We start from the raw sequence: 12192 nt of genomic DNA, 5'->3' as shown, positions 1-12192 counted from the left end.
AATGGTTGCACCATTTTACATTTCCACTAGCAAAGTGTGGAGTGTTTCAATTTTTCCGCACTCTTGCTAACACCTTTTTTTCCATTTTAAAAAATTATCAAGGCTGGCCCAGTGGCGTAGCGGTTGGGTACACATGCTCCACTTAGGCAGCTCAGGGTTCATGGGTTCGGATCCCAGGTGTGGACCTATACACCTCTCATCAAGCCATGCTGTGGCAGCTTCTCACATACAAAGTAGAGGAAGACTGGCACAGATGTTAGCTCAGGGACAATCTTCCTCACCAAAAAAAAAAAAATTATCACCATTATAGTGGATATGAAGTGGTAATTCCTAGTGATTTTGATTAGAATTTCTGTTAAAAATGACGTTGAGCATCTTTTCATGTGGTTATTGGACATTGGGTGGGGTTGTGGCCAGATTGTGGTTGTAACTGGAGATGGGATTACCTTACCCTGGAGTCTGCATTGGGGAGTCCTGTCTGGGATTTGCTTTAGTTCAGTCGATGGGAAAGCAACAAATTCAGCAGGTCCTTTTATCTCTAGAGAGGAGTGGGTGATGTCAGTGGATCTCCAGTCCTCTTCCCTGGCCTCCAGGGGCATTGCTTGGGTCTGGAGCTGGGGCAGGCCTCACACGGGGTATCTGTCACCTTGAAACCTGATGTCAGATCCTGTAAGAGGCAGGAGAGAACCGATGCTCCCTTCCCTTTCCCTTCTGCCAAATGCCTGCCTCTCTTCCTCTCACTGTAGCAAAAGGAAGGCATAGGACACACCTTGGACCCATCCCTACTCTCCCAAGTTGAAATAGCTAATTAGGCCTGATCCATATGACCTTACAAGTCTTCTACTTTCCCCATGTTCTTTTGTACATTAAGAACCCTCCTGAAGGGACTTGTCAGCTCCCTGACCTCATACTCTAAGTCCAAGGACCAGAGCGTAGTACCTGCTCACTTAACCACAGCTGATGTCATTCAGGCAACAGTGGCTGTGATAGGCAGTGACCTTTTGTTTATGGATTTGGAAATTCCAATTTGAATAAGTTGGAAAAGTGCGAAATTTTCCAGGCTTCTCAGGTCACTTACAAAACCAAGACAGGAACTCAAATGTCACAAGAACAAGTGTCTACTCTGTTTCTTTTTAGTCGTCACTTATTCAAGGACACACAACTTGCACATCCCAGGCACTGTTTCAGGGTCTGAGATTCAGTGCTGTGGCTGCCCTGCAAAAGCCACTGTTTTCATTTGGTTTGTGGAGAGAGAAGGGGAGAGGAGATCAGAAGAGAGGAAGAGAAAGGAGAGGAGGGGAGGGGAGGGGAGATTATGAATGAGATAATGGGAGAAGCTGTGCCTGGCGCTGGGTGAGCAATTGATGACTTTATAGGTGATTGGAGACCCTCAAGTAAATCACGACCCCATAAGAGTTAAGACAACAGAACCAGTGAAAGGTTTACACTTGTCTTCTTCACAGGAATTAACCTTCCTTCTTGAATATGCTTGATCTGAGGGAGAGGGGGTAGATTTTCCTCTGAGAGAAGTCACTTGGGATGAGAAGGTGACGGACCCGGTCCCCTGAGGGAGGCTGGCAGTGCACTATTTTGTCTATTTCTTTTCACTTTCTTTTGAGACTGTGTGTAAGCTGCACAAATGATGTGATATCTATGTTTCTTAGTAGATGCATCCAAGGGATTAGTAAAATCAGAAATAGAGAAGCCTCTGAGCCCCAACCCAACCTGTACTCTCCTGGCAGGGCCCAGATGGTGCTGGTAGCCTTGTTTCCAGCCCCCAGCACAGGGTTGGGTCCTATGTGTGTGGGGTGGGAACCATGGGAGAGGTGGCTGGGAGGGAGGTTCTTAGGCCTTCCCAAGGGGATGAGATCCCACAGGGTACAGCTGAGCAACAGCATTACAAGAAGGACAGGGAGGCTGCCTGGAGAGGGAGGTGTTTGAACTTCAGGCACCAATTCTCAGAAACTCAGTATGTCAAGGCAGTCATTTTGAGATAGACACACTCCAAACACAGCACTTTCGTTCATTCATTCACCCATGCATTCATCCATTGATTATTTTATTCATTCTTTTATTCATTCATTCAGTATTACCTGAGCACCTTATCTGTCACCAACCCTGTACTAGTTGATGTTGAGGACACAGTAATGACTTAGTCCCAGGCCCTGTCCTTCTAGTTCTCGTATCCAACGGAGGACACAGACCATCCCAGACAATAATGACCCAGAGTGAGGAAGGCTGGGAAGGAGGGCCAAGGGCATCAGGGATGGCTTCCTGGAGGAGGGGACATCTGAGATGTGATTTTGAGAATGAGCAAGATCTGTAACTATTTCAGCAGAACTCAGTCTTGGGAGGGCAGAGGTCAGGGGAAAGGGAAGAGCCAGTCACCCTGTGGGCTTCAATGAAGATTCTGGACTTAGCCTGAATGCACTGGGAGCCACAGACAGGTCCTAAGCAGGGGATGGAAGTGATGAGATGTGGGTCTTTGGAAGATCCTAGTATCCATCTCCTGTGAGAGGGGTGGACAGGAGGATTGAAACAGGAGACAGGAGACCAGGGAGGAGGCTCCTGACACAGAAGTAATTGTGCAATTGCCAGAGTCCTAAATGTCCACTCTTTCCCAAGGGGGTAGAGGACAACACGCTCCCTCCCAGAACCACTTCTCCCCCTGCTCCTCAGGCCTCCCCTCTCCTTCAGCTGCAGGCAGAATAGTGTTCCCCAAACTGGATCATGACACTCTTTCTGGTAAAACCAATGAGTTTGTCATAAGGGGTACTTAAAAAATTAAAATAGAATTGATTGAAAATAGAGTAGTGTGCACTGCAAAGAATCATAACCATTACTGTATAATTAAGCTTTCCTTTGGACTATGTGTAAGCTACTTAATGATGTAATATCTATTTTTCCTAGTGAGTCACATACAAATAGTTAATAAACATGGGACTGGAAAGGCTCCAGGCACAGGCTCACCTTCTCCTCTCTTAAGAGACACTGACTTAGCTGTCTTATCGCATCCTCCAAAAACACGGTTCATCTCTCACATCCTCCCTCCCAGCTGCTTCCTGGGGAGGTTGAAGTACGCTTAGCACCCAGCCCAGTGTCTTTGCCAAAAAGAGGAATGAGATTGGCCTGGACGCCAGCCGGTGACAGAGAAAAGCACATTCCCCTGGGCACAGGATTGGGGTTGGCATCTCTGAGGAGGGAGGAGCCCAGCCCACCATCCTGGGCCTGGAGCCTGGTCTTTCCAGGGGCTGAGTCAGGACCTGGGTGGAAAAGTGGAGTGAGATAAGGGCAGGGCAGAGGGTCTTGGAGGCTGTGCTGATTGGAAGAAGTTGAGGGCCAGGCCAGGGCTTCATGGACACTGAGAGCCCTTGACTCAACAGTGATGAGGATTTGGGATCAGACAACCCTGAGTTTGAATCTTTACACTTTCTCAAAAAGCCAAATAGTCCATTTACAGGTAACACCATTCACTTCCTTGTATAGGAGGAAGATTCAATTTTTCATGTTTGACTTTGACAACTTTTGAGCCCCACCTCTCTCACTTCCATTGCATATTTGGGCAGTCTGTGCGCTCCCTCCCTTGGTGGAAGAAGGAAGTTCAAACCCTCTACCTCAGCTCACATGCAGGAACCTCACCCTGACCCAAGGTCCTCAATAACAAAAAAAAGAATTCCAAAGTCAAGATTCTCACTTGATACATGCTTCAAACAGGAGTGAACCTGAGCTCATCTCCTTAGGAGAGTCCTGTCGCTGCTTCCTGGGTGAAGGATAAGCATTATTTCACATACAGTGGTTCCTGAGTGTCATTCTGTCATTCATCATAATTCCTGGGCAGGCATCTGCACAGTAGGCACCAGAGGGCACTAAAAACCCCATATAAACAATCTTCAAACAAGCTGCTTCTGCATGCCCCATCCCTGAGCTGCCCATTCTGGGTTGTCTATGTCTGAGTCATCTGAGGATGAGTCTGGCACTCTACTGGAATTAGAGCTCCATGAGGACAGGGACCAGGGCTGCTTTGATCACCACCACGTTCCTAGTTGTTCATGACTCTGTCTCTTCCTACTGCAAAGGATGCTCAGGGTCCCATGGTAAATAAGAGTATACTGGGTTACCCATTGGTTGGATTCTCTCCACCCAGTTCCATGGATGTAAGACAGACCCTGGCGCGAGACCTCTCTGCAGGTCACGGATACAGTCTAGACTGAACCTATACACTCCAAATCCCACCTGGGAACCTCCATCAATACCCAACCCAGGCCATCTGGAAAGGGTAAGTAGGCCTGAGTTCAGGTACCTGAACAAAACCCCAGTAAAACATTCCCACAACCTCCAGGTGCTGCTGGGAGATCCGTGCTTCTAGAAGGAGAAAAAGACAAACCTTGCTATTTTGTAATGTCACAGGCTTCCTCTTAGTACCAAGTGCTAAAGGGTATGGACTTCTTGGATGTATGGGATGTTACTTCCATCTGGCCCCATGGAGCCCCTCCCAGGGAACAGGCAGGAATTTGGTGGAATTTCATTTTTAGGAAGAATATCAGGTATGTGGGATATCCCTGAGGAGAAGGAGCTGGGCCTCTCCAGTACCAGAGTGCCATCCTCCAAAGTCTGATTGGGTGGGGTAGTGCTCTTTGCTCTACCAGCATACCTCAAGCTTGTAGGCTGGTCCCTGCTACAAGCAACAGGCCATACACGCCAACACCTGGATGGTCAGGCCAAATCCCTTACTGCTCCAAATGCTTTGCAGCAACAGCAGCAGCAGCATCAGAAAGAACTGCAGAAAAAAGAACACTCAAACTACTATAAATAGAAGGAGGGAGTGGAGTCTGACCAACTCTCTGGCAGGGCTGCATTATTAAATCCATGCCAGGACCCCAGAAATGACTGATAACAATATCTCTGAATTGGAAACTTTAATTTATTTTTTGTAAAAGATACAAGTGGAGACTATCCAGCATACACCATACAGAAGTACCCCCAAATACAAGAGTAATCCTGTCTTCAAATTTGAATGGAGAATTTCCTATTAGATACTAGACTTAGGTAGAATATCTACTATGTGTGGATGCTGGGATGACTGAGTGTTCCTTTACTTGGGGACACATCTCTGAAGTGGCCTCATTGTGTACAGGTCCAGGTGACCTCCATTCTCACCATCCAGCTGGTCTGTGAAAAAAAAGGTTCCAACTCTCTCCTCCCAGAGGGACATGGAAACACAATTAGGAGTGAACAGTAACGTTAAGGAACGTGAGTGGATGATGACCTTAGAGATTTCACCAAAAGTCCTCTTGAGTTGTTAAGTAATCTTGGCTCTTTATTAACGTAAGTCCTACTACTGGAATTTCAGTGCACCCCACTGACAATACCACCGACACAGTAGATTTTGTGAGAGAGTACTCTACTATCACAGAATTCTTAAAGGGCAGAAAATTCAGGAGGTTATACCTATGAAAGCTGCACCTGGCCTGAAAATGACTACCAGGAATAGAGTAGTCTTCATCCCTGCAGAAGGGGAGGCACTGGGGTAAATGTAGATACAGAGCAAGAGAAACAGAGGCCAGGGCTGATGGTCAAAAGACTCACCACCCACTGAGACATAAGCTGACTTGGCAGCCAGGATACTGATAAACCAGGACTAAACAAACCCATTAGAGAGAGAAGTAATGTAACCTGGACAAGAAGAGGAGCCAAAGAATAGTTAGGTTTCTAGAATTCGACCTAACATCTGGATTCCAGGATTATCACTGGGAGAGAGATGAGGATATCATGGAGACATCTTTAGAGTGAATATTCTGGTCAAGAAGAGATTGTTGAAAACCAAAGAAGGAATTATACAACTATCTTTGACAAGATAATCATTATTTCTTCATGCCCCACAATGGGTTAGATAACAATACCTTTCTGGCCATAACAGTTAAATAAAAACCAGAATATTTTATTCTTATAAGACAAAGTACCAATATTATATGATTCTACTCACAGGTAATTTCCAGAAAAGACAAATCCACAGAGACAGACAGTAGATTAATGGCTTCCAGAGGATGGATGATGGGGAGAATTTGTAGTGATTGCTGATGGGGAATTTCTTTTGGGGTGGATGGAAATTCTCTGGAATTAGATAGTGGTGATGGTTGCACAACATTGTAAATATACTGGAGAAAAAAATGGAGTGATGTCAGCATCACGGCAGAATGAGTTGTTCCCATTGTCTCTCCCCTCTAAATTACAGCTAAACAGACATCCATTAACCAACAGAGGATTCCCTACACAACACAACAGGATGCCTGAGAGGTCCACGCAACCGTATATCTGAAGGTGAGCAGACTGGACCCCTGGGAAGCACTGGAACTAAGGGAACAGATCCCTCTTCTCTGTCCCCAGCAACAGTGATCCTGGTCAGCACAGCAGTCGACATGACTGTGAGTGGAGGTGGAGACAGCCTGGCAGACGTGCAAATGCTTTTGGAGTGACAGCCCAGGCCATGGGAGTACCCACCTACCACGGTGACCCCACCCAAGAAAATGCCCCCCACTGAGTGGCAGCATCTTAGCCCACACAAAGGCACCATACCCACTGAGTGCAGCAGCCTGGCCAGACCCACCTGCCAAAGACAGCAGCCTGGCCCATGCAAAGGCTCCCTGCCTGCATGAGCTAGAACCACTCACCAAACACCGCAGCCCAGCTGCAACTTGCTACGAAGCACAGTAGCCTTGCCCATATGAGCATGAACCACCAAGTGGCTGCAGCCTGCCTGCACAAATGCACAGTGGACTGACAGGCACAACTATGAGCAGATGGGGTTGGAAAAGAAAACAGCCCCAGCACCCCCAGCAGTGGCATGTGGAATCTACAACTGGAAGCAACAGGAACCACAATAGAACCTGTGGCCCAGCCCCCAGTGGCAGCAACCCAGTCAACAGCTCCACCAGCAAAGGGGGCTGTATACAAGTCCCTGGGGCCTCAAGCCCCCATCAGCTACAGTGATACCTGTGAACCGAGAACCCCTGAGAGTGGTGCAAGCAGCAACCGAAGACAATCCAGGAACAGCATCATCTGAGCCCACAGACTTAAATGAAACACTAGACCAGATAGACGTAATAGATATACGTATAGAACATTCCATCTAAAAACACATTCAGAAAACACAATATTCTCAAGTGCACATGAAGCATTTTCAAAGATATATCAACTGTTGGGAAACAAGACAAGCATCAATTTAAGAAAATTGAAATCATATGGAGCAGCTTTTCTGACCACAAAGTTATGAATCTGTCAATGAAATTAAGAGCTGGTTCTTTGAGAGGATAAATAAAATTGACAACCCCTTAGACAGACTCACTAAGAAAAAGAAGAGATAAGGCTCAAATAAGTAAAATTAGAAATGAAAGAGGAGAAATTACAGCAGATACTTCAGAAATACAGAGGACTATAAGAGAATAATATGAAAAACCATATGCCAAAAAATTGGATAACCTAGAAGAAATGGATAAATTCTTAGAATCATACAATCTCTCAAAACTAAATCAAGAAGAAATAGAGAACCTGAATAGACCAATAAGAAGTAAAGAGGTTGAAACAGTAATCAAAAACCTCCCAAAAAACAAAAGTCTAGGACAAGATAGCTTCTCTGGTAAATCCTACCAAACACTCAAAGAAGATTTAATACCTATCCTTCTAAAACTATTCCAAAAAATTGAAGAAAATAAGACATTTCATAACTCATTATATGAGGTCAACATTACCCAGATACCAAAACCAGACAGGGAAAACACACAAAAAAGAAAATTACAGGCCAATATTGCTGTTGAACATAGATGCAAAAATCCTCAACAAAATATCAGCAAATTGAATACAGCAATACATTAAAAGGATTATATGCCATGATCAAGTGAGATTTATTCCAGGAGTGCAGGGATTTTTCAACATCCACAAATCAATCAATGTGATACACCACATTAGCAAAGTTAGGATTAAAAATCACACATGGTCATCTCAATAGATGCAGAGAAAGCATTTGACAAGATCCAACATCCATTTATGATAAAAACTCTCAATAAAATGGATATAGAAGGAAAGTATCTCAACATAATAAAAACCATATATAACAAACCCACAGCCAACATCATACTTAACGGTGAAAAACTGAAAGCCATCCCTCTAAGAACAGGAAAAAGACACTCTTACCACTCTTATTAAACATAGTACCAGGAGTCCTAGACTGAGCAATTAAGCAACAAAAAGAAATAAAAGAGATCTGAATTGGAAAGGAAGAAGTAAAACTCTCACTGTTTGTGGATGACATGATTGATATATAGAAAAGCCTAAAGAATCCACCAAAAAGACTATTAGAAATAATCAACAACTACAGCAAAATTGCAGGGTACAAAATCAATTTACAAAAATCAGTTGCATTTCTATACGTTAATAGTGAACTAACAGTGAGAGAAGTCAATAATACAATCCCATTTACAATCTCAACAAAAAGAATAAAATATCTAGGAATAAATTTAATCAAGGAGGTGAAAGACCTATACATTGAAAACTATAAGACATTATTGAAAGAAACCAAGGGAGACACAAAGAAATGGGAAAATATTCCATGCTCTTGGATTGGAAGAATAAACACAGCTAAAATGTCCTTATTACCTAAAGCAATATACAGATCCAATTCAATCCCATTCAGAATCCCAATGACATTTTTCATGGAAACAGAACAAAGAATCCTAAAATTTCTACTGAGCAAGAAAAGACCCTGAATAGCCAAAACAATCCTGAGATGAAAGAACAAAACTGGAGGTATCACAATCCCTGACTTCAAAATATACTACAAAACAGTAGTAATCAAAACAGCATGATACTGGCAGAAAAAGAAACACATAGATCAATGGAACAGAATTGAAACCCCAGAAATAAAACTACACATCTAAAGACAGCTAATCTTCAACAAAGGAGCCAAGAACACCCAATGGAGAAAGTCTCTTTTATAAATGGTGCTGGGAAAACTGGCCAGGCACATGCAAAAGAATTAAAGTAGACCATTTTCTTACATGATACAAAAACATTAACTCAAAATGGATTAAAGACTTGAATGTAAGACCTGAAGCCATTAAACTCCTAGAAGAAATAAAGGGAGTACACTGTTTGACATCAGTCTTAGCAGTATCTCTTCCAATATCACGTCTAGTCAGGCAAGGGAAACAAACGAAAAAATAAACAAATGGGACTACATCAGACTAAGAAGCTTCTGCAAAGCCAAGGAAACCATGAACAAAACAAAAAGAGAACCCACCAACTGGGAGAAAATATTTGCAAATCATATATCCAACAAGGGATTAATTTCCAACATAAATAACTCACACAACTCAACACAAAAAAAAAAACTCTATCAAAAAATTGAAATAGGATATGAACAGACATTTTTCCAAAGAAGATATACAGATGGCCAACAGGCACATGAAAAGATATTTGACATTACTAATTATTAGGAAGATGCAAATCAAAACTACAATGAGATATCACCTTACACCTGTCAGAATGGCTATAATTAACAGGACAAAAATAAAAAATGTTGGAGAGGATGTGGAGAAAAGGGAACTGTCACACATTGCTGGTAGGAATGCAAACTGGTGCAGTCACTATGGAAAACAGTATGAAGATTTCTCAAAAAATTAAAAATAGAAATAACATACAATACAGCTATCCCACTGCTGTGTGTTTATCCAAAGAACATGAAATCAACAACTCAAAGAGATTTATGCATCCCTGTGTTCATCACAGCATTATTCACAATAATGTGGAAGCAACCCAAGTGTCCATCAACTGATGAATGGATAAAGAAGATGCCATGTATATATATACAATGGAACACTACTCAGCCATACAAAAGACAAAATTTTCCCATTTGCAACAACATGGATGGACCTTGAAGCTATTATGTTAAGCAAAATTAGCCAGACAGAGAAAGACAAACACTGTATGATTTCACTCATATGTGGAAGATAAACAAACACATAGATAAAGAGAACAGATTAGTGATTACCAGAGAGGAAGGGGGTGGGAGAGTGGGCAAAAGGGGTGAAGGGGCACATATGTATGGTGGTTAAAAAATAGGCTATAGGTGGGGAGCACAATGCAGTATACAGAAACTGATATATAATAATGTACACCTGAAATTACACAATGTTATAAACCATAACCTCAATAAAATAATTGAATAAAAAAGAAGAAAATAGATTCCACAAATTTAATTTAGGCAAGTTATTATTAAACAACAATCAAACAACCACAATAATCACCCTTGGGGAGAAGGGGAAGATTAGAATCCAGAGTTGCTAAAACATATAATCTTAAAATATCCAGTTTTCAACAAGAAATTATGAGCCGTGCAAAGAAACAGAAAAGTTGAGCCATACTAAGGAAAGAAAAAAAAAGGCCATCAGTACGAACTTTGTCCAAGAGTGCCCAGATGTTGAAATTAGCAGACAAAAACATCAAAGGGCTATTATAAATATGTTCAAAAAACTAAAGAAAACCATCTTTTTAAAAACATTAAAAGAATGTATGATGACAGTGGCTCAACAAATAAAGAATATCAACAAAGATAGGAATCACAACAAAAGAACCAAATGCAAACTCTGGAGTTGAAAAGTACAATAACTGAACTGAAAAATTTATGTGAGGGACTCAACACCAGATTTGAGATGGACGTAAGAAAGAATCAACAAATTTGAAGATAGATCAATAGAAATCACCTAATCTGAAGAAAAGAGGAAAAAATTAATAATATTGATCAGTGCCTTGGAGATATGTGGGACATAGCAATATATGTGTAACGGGAATCCTAGAAGGAAAAGAGAGAGGGAGAAATAAACAGAAGGAGGAGGGGATAAAGAAATAATGGCCCAAAGTTCCAAAATTTGATGAAAAATATGACTTATTCTGGAAGGTCAATGAATCACAAAAAGAATAAATGAAAAAGAAATCCACCCTAGACACATCTATTCAAACAGTTTAAAGACAGAAAATCTTGAAAGCAGCAAGAAAAAAATGACTGATCACAAACAAGGGAACAACGATATAACTAATGGCTAGCTTCTCATCAGAAACAATGGAGGAAAGAAGACAGCGGAGTGACATATTCTAAACGGTGAAGGAAAAAGCTGTCAACTAAGAATTCTATATCCATTAAAACTATCCCGCAAAGAATAAAAGTGAAATGGATACTGTCTCCAACAAACTATGACTGAGATAATTTGTTGATAGCACACCTGCCTTACAAGAAACACTAAAGGAAGTCCTTTACGTTGAAAGAAAATAGCACCAGAGAGTAAGTTCATGACAGGAATCCATGCAAAGAAATGAGGAGCACCAAGAAAGGTAAATATGTGGACAATATAAAAGACTGTATTTTGAACAGATCCAAGATGGCGCCGTGAGTAGTCCTCTTTGTCTCTCCCCCTTCGAGTCTACAATTATTTGGACACTTATCGCTTAACAAAGGATATCCAGACAGCATCTCAGGGCGTCTGAGAGACCCACGTGACTATACATCAGAAGGCGGATGGACTTTCCTCCAGGAGGATGTGGAAATAGGTGAAAACTCTCCGACCCCGACCGAACAGCCTAGTACCTGCAAGCGGCTTTCTTCCAACGGACGCCCCCAGAAGATCAACACACATCTAGGGCAGGAGCGAGCACACAACAGAGGAGCGACGGTGGAAACAGGTGACCAGAACCCTACCTAAACCCCCCGCAATTACTCCTAAACGCAGAGGGAAACTCTAGAGTTACACACCTGAGCCCGCGGGGAGATCCCCCCTAGTGTTCACGGCACCCGGAGGGTCCCAGAGAGAATCACTGAGGGTACGGAGGTCCCCCAGCTGCCACTGCCTGCATGGTGGGGCTAGGGATTACCGGAGATCTCAGAGCGGACTGGGGCTGGGTGAAGCTTCAGAGGCCAGCTCCGTGCCCCAGAGGGGAAGCTCCAGAATTCCGCCCGGGCAGCAGACAAAACTCTCTGTCTGCCATTAGTGGAGGGGCCACGCCCAGCATTCAACTCCGGGAAAGTCCCGGAGAGAATCCCAGAGGGCGGGGCGACCCCCAGCTGCCGTTGCCTGCCCCGTGGGGCTAGGGATTGCCGGGGATCTCGGAGAGGACTGGGGCTGGGTGAGGCTCCAGAGTTCTGCCAGG

At 43.1% G+C, this 12192-nt stretch overlaps 1 long non-coding RNA gene across 3 annotated transcripts in view; it reads right to left on the bottom strand.

The window, feature by feature from the left end:
* The window catches only part of LOC103543225 (uncharacterized), a 209731-nt gene that overhangs the window by 8212 nt on the left and 189327 nt on the right, over positions 1-12192 (bottom strand). For 2 of the 3 annotated variants that reach the window (XR_011530263.1, XR_011530266.1), the window contains exon 2: positions 4652-4777. The exons of the other annotated variant lie outside the window; for it this stretch is intronic. This is a non-coding gene — a long non-coding RNA (uncharacterized lncRNA). The remainder of the gene's footprint in view (positions 1-4651; positions 4778-12192) is intronic. 3 annotated transcript variants of the gene reach the window in all.

Source organism: Equus przewalskii, chromosome 20, assembly GCF_037783145.1.
Source record: "Equus przewalskii isolate Varuska chromosome 20, EquPr2, whole genome shotgun sequence".
Taxonomy (NCBI): Eukaryota; Metazoa; Chordata; class Mammalia; order Perissodactyla; family Equidae; genus Equus; species Equus przewalskii.
Note: the sequence above shows the minus strand (reverse complement) of the source record. Positions and strands in the feature narration are given on the sequence as shown.